The sequence below is a fragment of the Camellia sinensis genome, chromosome 14, assembly GCF_055761805.1.
Source record: "Camellia sinensis isolate YWXY chromosome 14, ASM5576180v1, whole genome shotgun sequence".
In the NCBI taxonomy this organism is placed as follows: domain Eukaryota; kingdom Viridiplantae; phylum Streptophyta; class Magnoliopsida; order Ericales; family Theaceae; genus Camellia; species Camellia sinensis.
Window position 1 is genome coordinate 13507885 of NC_138974.1, and position 9937 is coordinate 13517821.

At 36.2% G+C, this 9937-nt stretch overlaps 1 pseudogene across 1 annotated transcript; it reads left to right on the forward strand.

Annotated features, from left to right (window-relative positions):
• The first annotated feature begins 310 nt into the window (after window positions 1–310).
• LOC114265685 (uncharacterized) lies at window positions 311–4408 on the forward strand (annotated as a pseudogene). The gene is made up of 8 exons (XR_014350029.1): window positions 311–894; window positions 1944–2038; window positions 2428–2563; window positions 2658–2901; window positions 2996–3104; window positions 3171–3376; window positions 3504–3708; window positions 3780–4408. The product of XR_014350029.1 is annotated as an uncharacterized LOC114265685 (transcript).
• The last annotated feature ends 5529 nt before the right edge of the window (window positions 4409–9937 follow it).

Below are 9937 nucleotides of genomic sequence, written 5' to 3' on the forward strand. Positions count from 1 at the left end.
CATATCTGTTTAACCTTATGTTCATGTTCCAATTGTTTAGACATGTTTAGCATGTACATTAATCTTTTGGGTTTTTTGTATTTGTTCTATACGTTTCTTGTCGTACCCATCAATGCATCTTCTCTGTATCACTTTTTTCATCGAAGTCACTTCTGATTTTATCTGTTAACACTTATTTATGATGCTTTCCCTCTCTCTCTTACTCTCTGTATGTATGTGTTTTTGCTTTTTTTCTTCATCAAAATTACTTCTTTTCATCTTATTCAGATCAGTTTTTTTTTTTTTTTTTTTTTTTTTTTTTTTGGTTAACAAAGAAAATGAAAATTAATTGAATTCTGTTTTGACACTCTCTCACTCAATCACACCCCAACCCCCAAATCCAATTGATCGATATGAATCTTGATTTTGTTGTTTTTTTCAATTTTGTTTACAGAAAGTGAAACAAGTTTGTGGATAGCAAATGATCCCAAAGGTCTCATTTGTTCCCCAAGTGGGACTCCTAGTCTTGTTATGCCTATGGACAGCCATGGCTGAACCAGAATACATGAAATACAAAGACCCCAAACAGCCCATTAATATTCCAATCCGTGACCTCATGAATCGGATGACTCTGCCTGAGAAGATTGGTCAGATGATGCAGCTTGAAAGGGTCAATGCCACCCCTGAGATCATGAGGGATTACTCAATTGGTAGTTTACTAAGCGGTGGAAGAAGCATTCCTCGCCCACAGGCCACTGCCGAGGACTGGATTAACATGGTGAATGCGTTTCAGAATGGTTCTCTCTCGAGCAGACTTGGAATTCCCATGATTTATGGAATTGATGCCGTGCACGGGCACAACAATGTCTACAAGGCTACTATTTTCCCCCATAACATTGGCCTTGGAGCAACAAGGCTAGTACTTAATCTAGTTTATGTACATTTTAATTTGTTAATTGTTTTGAATCTATAGTAGGTTGATTTTGATTCATTTTCTGCATATTTGTGTGGAAATATATTTGTTAGATTTGTTATCTGCATTGAGTACTCAATTGGGCATTGGAGTTTTAATTTGTAGGTATTTAAACACATGTAGCAAGGTTAAACAGAACAATTTAACTAATCATGTGGAACATACTAGCCATGTGTAAGGGCATAAAATAGTTGTGCTCAAAATTGTGGTGCTTTTGGGCCGTGTGAACCTTAACCAAAAGAATAGCATGCAAGCTAAGCTCTTGCCCTCTCCCATTCACGAAGCTTGAGGCAGCAGAAAAAAGCATAACTCCCTGTGACACTCCTAAACCGCTCACAAATGTTTTCTTGCTTTCTTGTTGTCTTAAATTGTTATAGAATGGCTTTATATCCATGTAACATGGACTCTTCAAAATAAATAAAATACCCATATTAGACACTCTACACTTGGTCAATGATGTGGGATATGCGTCTCATACTTTTTGTCAAGTACTTGTTACATATTTTTTAATGTAACACTATCATTATATGTATATGTTGTTGTATATTTGCAATGAACTTTTATAACACTATTTTATTTCATATAATAGATTTAGAATATAAGAATATGAACTTCTTTGGTTGAGCGCACCTCTAAATTTGAGATTTGATGGATTTGATCTATAGATACGCACCTACACCCATATCCAAGTCCATGTAACATAGCTTTTATATCAGGATAGTTGGTAGGATATAGTGGGGTGAAGTGTTACTGGATATAGCAAGTGTGTCGGGGATGCGGCTCTGGCATAGTAGGTCTAGATAAGATGCTTCCCTAGAGGAATCATAAATAGAAGGCTACTAAAGTGGTCGGTTGCTGAATCCCAGGGGAGTAGAAGGGAGAGAAAGAGAGGCAACTTACTAATAGGGAGTGTAGCGGGCTATTTAGAAAAAGATTCTGATATGTAATAGTCTGCTACAATTACTTGTATGATAGACTTGTCATGTTGCAGGGATCCAAACCTTGTGAGGAGAATTGGTGCTGCAACTGCCCTTGAAGTTAGAGCTACCGGCATTCCTTATGTGTTTGCTCCATGCATTGCGATATGTGACCTTTCAGATCCAGAAACAATGTTCCTAAATACAATGATCACCTTGTTTATTTTAGACACATAAAAAGTATAATATTTGTGAACTAAATCTTTAAGAAATTTACCAAATACAAAAAAAATAAAACAATTCAGTACATTTTTTGTTTTCTTGTGTATTTATTATTATTTTTTTTATATTTTGTCGCAAATATTTTATTTTTTAGGTGCATCTAAATATATATATAGCGTAAAATAATTTTAAAAATTCATTAAAAATAAAAAAAAATACGAAAAATAAAAAACCTCAATTTTCAAAACAAAAAAAAAAAAAACTAGTGCAATGCCAATATAAATATTCCTAAAATCTAATGTTTTGTTTTAAAACAATTATAACAGGTATGTAGAGGTCCAAGATGGGGTCGTTGCTATGAGAGCTAGAGCGAGGATCACAACATTGTTCAAGAAATGACTGAATTGGTAGTCGGTTTACAAGGGGAGATCCCTCCAAATGGACGGAAGGGCGTTCCTTATGTTGATGGAAAGTAAGCCTATCTTGGGACATAATTGCTTGTTTTCTGATCACTTTGTTATTGATTTTTTTAACATTACTACAATTTTTCTTTGGACCTTTTAAAGGGATAAGGTTGTGGCTTGTGCAAAACACTTTGTGGGTGATGGTGGCACAACCAAGGGAATCGATGAAAACAACACCGTGACCGACTGGCATGGATTGCTGAGCATTCACATGCCTGCATATTACAACTCCATCATTAAAGGTGTGTCGACAATCATGGTGTCTTATTTGAGCTAGAATGGAGTGAAGATGCACGCTAATCATGATCTAGTTACAGGATTTCTCAAAAACACCCTTAAGTTCAGGGTATAATGAGTAGTTTTGATAAATGAAAACACTTTTAATCCCAGAGATTAAAGCAATCAAATGCTAACTTGCTGGTATTTGTATGAATTTCCAGGGTTTTGTCATCTCTGATTATGAAGCTATTGACAGGATCACCACTCCACCCCTTGCAAACTACACGCACTCTCTGCAAATTGGAATTCAAGCTGGCATTGACATGGTTAGTAGTTCTCTACATAAAATTACTTATTAAGAAAATTTTGATTTGAAAATGATTTCTGACTTTGAAGCCCCTCTGCGGGTTTTTTTCTGGATCATGGGCATTTACAGCCATACAGACTTCCTAGATATCGTGACATCCTTAGTCAATAAGAGTATCATCCCGATGAGTCGTATTGATGATGCCGTCATGAGGATTTTGAGGGTAAAGTTTATTATGGGTCTTTTTGAGAATCCCTTAGCAGATCTTAGCATGATTGATCATCTTGGAAGTCAGGTCAGTTAATGTATAATTCATTATTTCTTTGGTAAACAATGGTTAAAATTCCTATAATTTGCACTTTATTCGCTTTATTTGTTAAGATTTTTCTTCTATATGAAAAACAATACCATTAATCGAACAGGCTCACAGAGATTTGGCAAGGGAAGCTGTGAGGAAATCACTTGTGCTCTTGAAGAATGGGAACAATTCAGATAGTCCCTTGCTTCCTCTCCCCAAAGACGCTGAAAGTATCCTAGTTGCCGGAAGTCATGCAAACAATTTGGGTAATCAATGTGGCGGTTGGACTATTACTTGGCAGGGACTCACTGGCAACAACCTAACTGCCGGTATGCTAATTGTTAACTCTTCAAAAAAATATTTTTATTTTTAAAAGAGATTATCTTCTTGTAATGGGCAGGAACCACCATCTTAAGCGCCATCTCAGCTACAGTGAGCCCAAGCACGGAAATTGTCTACAATGAGAACCCTGATGCTGAATTTGTTAAGTCATCAAACTTTTCTTTCGCCATTGTTGTCGTGGGAGAACCACCTTATGCCGAGTTCAATGGAGACAATTTGAACTTAACAATTCCTGAACCTGGGCCCAGTATAATTAACAACGTATGCGGGAGTGTGAAATGCGTTGTCGTCCTCATCTCTGGTCGTCCTCTTGTGATTGAGCCCTACCTTCCCTCCATTGATGCTCTCATCGCTGCATGGCTACCGGGCACTGAAGGCCAAGGCGTGGCGGATGTGCTTTTTGGGGACTATGGATTCACCGGGAAACTTTCTAGAACTTGGTTCAAGACCGTAGATCAGCTCCCGATGAATGTTGGGGATCCACATTCTGAGCCACTCTTTCCCTTTGGTTTTGGACTCACAACTAAGCAGGTTGAGGATAGATAGCAATTCCATTTTTTCCCCAAGAACTTATACAAAATGGGACTAGTTCTACTTTTAATTTTAATTGCTTTTTTTGTTTTTGTTTTTGTTTTGGACAGAAGTTTGAATGATTAAGTTGGTTATAATAGTTAACATGATTGAATATTTAGATTTTCTCATTTTGTTATATATGTATATATATATATTATAATTCTAGAGTTCTAAAGTTGTAATGCTTTTCGTTGGCCGGAGATAAATGGTTGGATTGGGGATATTATTCCATAGGTCTGATAGATCACTTGTTTGCAATTTCTTTTCAAACGGGATTATGATATGAGAATGGATTGTATATCCTCCAAAATGACGGAATATACAATACCACACCCCTCAGTTATATAATCTCCAGTAGGATGGGATATGAATGGAAAAGACATTCTCTATTAAATATATTTAACAAACCAACAAATCTTGCACCATCTGTGGTGTGGGAAGAAACATCTTCCAGTGAAAGTTGGTTGTTTTGCTTTTGGGGAGAAACATATTTTCTCATTTATTTTGCTTTCTTCTTTTTTTTTTTTAATGTATATTCTTAAACTGAAGCATCTTTCCATTGATTTTTGTTATGGTTGAACTGTTGACCCTTTAGCATTCAGAGTTGTTTTATTATTATTATTATTATTTTACATCTTCATTGTTATTCTTGATCCAAAATAAATGGAAAACAATCAAATTTTGTAGAATGTAAAATTAGATTTTAGCGGCTAAAATCTAATTAGATTTTGCCCATCAATGGTCAGTTCTTGAAACAGAGTTGTTGCAAAATCAAGTGGAAATAATAAAGAAAAGACTACAACAAATTCTTTGCCAAAAAAAAAAAAAAAACTGGAAGATGTAAATTTTTTGTAGTCTTTTCTTTATTATGTAGTGGGTGTGTGGGCTAAACAATCTTTTTTTTTTCTTTTTTGATTGGTAATTTTTTTTTAGATCAAGAATAACAATGAGAAAATCAAATTTGATTATGTAGGTGTGTGGGCTAAACAATCAAAATTTTATTATATAGTGGGTCTGTGGGCTAAAATCAAGGTTTTGAAAACTGGACTCGTCGGTTCAACCGTCGGTTTTTCCGGTTCTCACTAAATACGCCGATTTTCAGTTTTGGCCGGTTCAGAGGGTGCATCCGGACCGGATTCCCGACCGGTCGACGGTTCAACCGGTTGAACCGGCCGGTCCAGTTCGATTTTCAAAACTTTGATTTTAGCCCACAGACCCACTACATGATAAAATTTTGATTGTTTAGCCCACACACCTACACAATCAAATTTGATTTTCTCATTGTTATTCTTGATCTAAAAAAAAATTACCGATCAAAAAAGAAAAAAAAAATAATTGTTTAGCCTACACACCCACTACATAATAAAGAAAAGACTACAAAAAATTTACATCTTCCAGTTTTTTTTTTTTTTTTTTGATAGGTAAATTTTTTTTTTTATTTTTGGCAAAGGATTTGTTGTAGTCTTTTCTTTATTATTTCCACTTGATTTTGCAACAACTCTGTTTCAAGAGCTGACCATTGATGGGCAAAGGGGTAAGATGGGCATGAATGTATGCTATAACGGCAAATTTGAAAATTACTTACTTCTATATCACAATATTTTTTGAGTACTGTTATTAGTGTGCCATCAGTTATTTTGAATCTTCTACTTTTTAGTTTTTTTTATTACAATAATAACCTCAAATGAAATCATTAAAATGGATATTAATAATTTTGAGACACCTCATCTTATAATTAAGCCCACATATCATGAGTTAGGGTTTATGAAAGCATCCACCTCCATCACCACCCAATCTATCTTTCCCAAATCCCACCACCTTCAAAATCTACCCACCCTCAAAACCTTGAAAATCCTTTGGTGGCAATATTGTCACGACCCAAACCCGGCCCTATGGGTTTAGCACCGTAACCGGCCAGTAATCCGAGATTACCGAAGGCCTGCTTAACAGTAATACAGTGAAACAGAGTACAGGGCCTGGCGGAAGCCAATACAGTAATTAAACAATGTCCAATGAGCTGTGACAGTCAGTATGCCGAAAAGATTTTTCATGCATTCATACATAAACAGTACAGAACAGTATGTACAATATTGACATCCACTTAACTAGGGACTCAACCCCACATAACAGTACAGAAAACATTCCGTCTGTACAACACAGTATACAAAATTAACAGTCACACAGTACAGGGACCTAATCCCTGTATAACAGTACAGTAAACAGTCAGTCTATACAAAACAGTGAAACAGTACAAAAAGGGGGAAATTCTAAAACACCCCTAAGCCTTAACAGTAGGCTCGGAACCTCGCAGTGAGGCACAAAGGCTGGCTTGACAAAACTGGAGTAACCCTGACGCCTCTAGCTGCGGTCTGGTGCCTGTACACCTACATATATATATGAGCAGTGAGCTAAAGCCCAGTGAATAACATAAAGCGTAAAGGGGTTTAGAATGAATGTCCTTACAGTAATGAAAACAGTTCATTTCAATCAGTAATTCAGTTGCTCAGTACAGTAAACAGTCATATGTGGTACATCCATTAGCATAACAGTAACAGTAGGTCTTAAAAGACCGAACAGTAATGATGGCCATCAGTCAGTAAACAGTAGTGGTTCCACAAGGAAACCGACAGAGATCTCTGTGACAGTAACAGTAACAGTAAACCGTAGATACTAAGGATGCCACAGTACAGTTCAGAAATAAAGGACATACATTCATTCAGTAAATAATACCAGTTCAGTAAACAGTTCAGTTCAGTATTCAGAAGATAATCAGTTGAACATATCTTTACACAATTGTTACTCACAGAGTTCTGGGCTACAGTATGCTAGAGCGTGTCTCCCCAGTTGCCAACCCTACACAGTTCACAGGTTGAACACACTAAGCTACACAGTTGGGAAAACTCATAACTTAATCCCTAATTTGCCTTGGTGTGTTCTACAATGATATCCTCATCAAGGTGCCTTAAACTAGGCCTAAGAATGCCTAGGATGGGATGAGGATGCAAAAATACACTTAGAAAACATTTCGCAAAGTTTGCTGAAAATAGGAGCCTCGCTCGAGCGAGACCTTCTACGCTCGAGCGTAAGTCCAAAATCAAAGGCTTCGCTCGAGCGAGGAATCCTTCGCTCGAGCGGTCTGCAAAACAGTAAAAGTACTGGATGCTGAAATTCTACGCGCGATGGTCGCTCGATGGTCGCTCGAGCGGAGCCCTGGACAAAGGTGCTCGCTCGAGCGGGGAATCCTTCGCTCGAGCGAGGAAGCCAAATCTGGAATTTCCAGATTTGCCTCCCAAGCTCAAACCAAGCATTCAACCACTCCAAACTCGACCTCTTGGGCCCAAATTCTGGAAAACATCATTAAATTCAATGTATAACAAGTTTCAAAGCTCAATTTATGAATTCAAGCCCCAAAGGTGAGTCAATTAGAACCATATTCAAACCCATTTTCAAGAATATGAAGAACATGCAAACATGCAAGGATTTAAACCAAATCAAAGCTTCAAAGCTTGTTCAAATGAGCTCATTCTTTTCAAAACAAGATGAAAACATGGTCTACTCTTACAACATGGACATGCATGTAACCATTTACCATGAATTCAACTCAAAACTCATTAATTCAACCATGCATGCAAGAAATGAGCTTCAATTCACCATTAATGACCCAAATCATGACTTAGTTCTACAATGAAGCATGAACCATGCAAGAACTAGTTCAATAGCATCAATAAGAAGATAAGATCCTTACCTAGAGCTTGAATTAGAAGACTAGGAGTTCAAATATGCAATCTATACTTCAATTCCTCAAGATTCACAAGCTAAATCAACAAGAACACTTCTCTCCCTCCCTAACTCTCTCTATGGTCGGCAATGAGAGGGGAAAAGGCTGAGGAAATGTTTTGATTCAATGTGTGCAAGGCTCTAGCATCACTAGGTAGTGTGCCACTAAGGGTGGCAATATGGTAAATAAACCGAACTCTTTAATTGGCTTATTTTAATCTAATTTAATCATACCTAATCAATTTTCAGATACTTATACCATAAAATCACATTAATTATGAGGGTCACGGAACATCAATCGGTTTCTAGTTCGGCCACCGATAAGGCCTTCAAATAGCAGTTTAAACATATAAACATGAACAGATAATCAGACAATCAAACAGATAGAATGCAATTAACTAACATATACTCAGTCAATTCAGTTTCAACTTCAGTCAGTCGGTTCAGTATTTCATTCAGTTCGATTATCAGTTAGTTATCAGTCATTATCAGCTTCGTTTAACAGTAATCGGTGATTAACGGTAATCAATCGGTCATAAATCAGTAAACAGTACGAGGGTTGTTACAAATATTCTGACAGCAACGATGGCAACCATTTGATTACAGACACTTCTCCGACAGTGACAATGAGTGAAAGTTTTTATGACAACCACAACTCCATGAAACAAGAGGAATACAACAATAATAACTCAAAAGAGATTAGCACTGTAAGAGTAAGTTTCTTGAAAAAAAAATAGCAAAAATAATAATAAAATGCTCGTCATTTTTTCATAATTGAACTCCGTCTGAACATTGTTTATTTGTTCAGGAATAGGTAACCGAACATTTCTTATTTTGGAAACAAATAACTAAAGTAGCAACAAAAGCTAGCAAACAAGGAGGTCAGACCATCCTTGGGTGGACGACTAAGGGGTTAATCAGTGGGTGAAATTCTGCCCAGTTTTGCTCACACATAGAGCATACAAGTACAATGAGGCCATAGATGAATGATAGAAAACCAACCAGAGAAGCATGAAAGTGAATTATGTTGTGTGTGTGAAAAGAAGTAATAGAAAAAAAAAATCAAACAGATTGACAGACCTCGTAATGAAGAAGAGAAAAAACTTCTTAATCACCAAAAATTTTTTCCACTAGTTTTGGAAGGTTCCATCATCGTTGGTTTTGTTAGGGTTTTAGGAGAGAGACTTTTTGGGGTTTGGGAGTGTGCATTTGAATGGGTGGAATGTTTTTACAAGGATAATTTTGGTATTATTTGGGGGGAGAAAAGAAATTTTAAAAATGGGGATCCAAAGAAATGGGGCATCCAAAATAATTTATGGGATGCTAATAGCAGTACTCAATTTTTTCTACTGGTTTTGGGAGGTTTTATCAGCGTGGGATTTGTTAGGGTTTTGAGAGAGATTTTTTGGGGTGTAGCGGTGTGTATTTGAATGGGTGGAATGTTTTTATAAAGATAATTTTGGTATTATTTGAAAGGAGAAAATAAATTTTAAGGGTTTTGCAATTTATAAGTGGGGGTCCAAAGAAATGGAGCATCCAAAATAATTAATGGGGTACTAATAGCAACACTTTATTTTTTATAAAATAAACATAAATATGATATATCCAGAGTTAACAAACAGGAATAGTATGATATGTTATCACAATACATATCCTATCAGTGTATATACTTGTGTAAATTTCAAAAATTATAGCTTTGTTTGGGATGTGGGTTGACTTTTTGGCTTTTATAACCTGGGGCTAAAAAGTTTCGTTTGGTATGGATTTTTTGACTTTTATGAGAGAAAAAATAAAATGATTATAGTTTGAATGTGATATTTTTTTTATCATGTGGCTAAGAAGTCTATTTTGTCTTTTTTATATCTA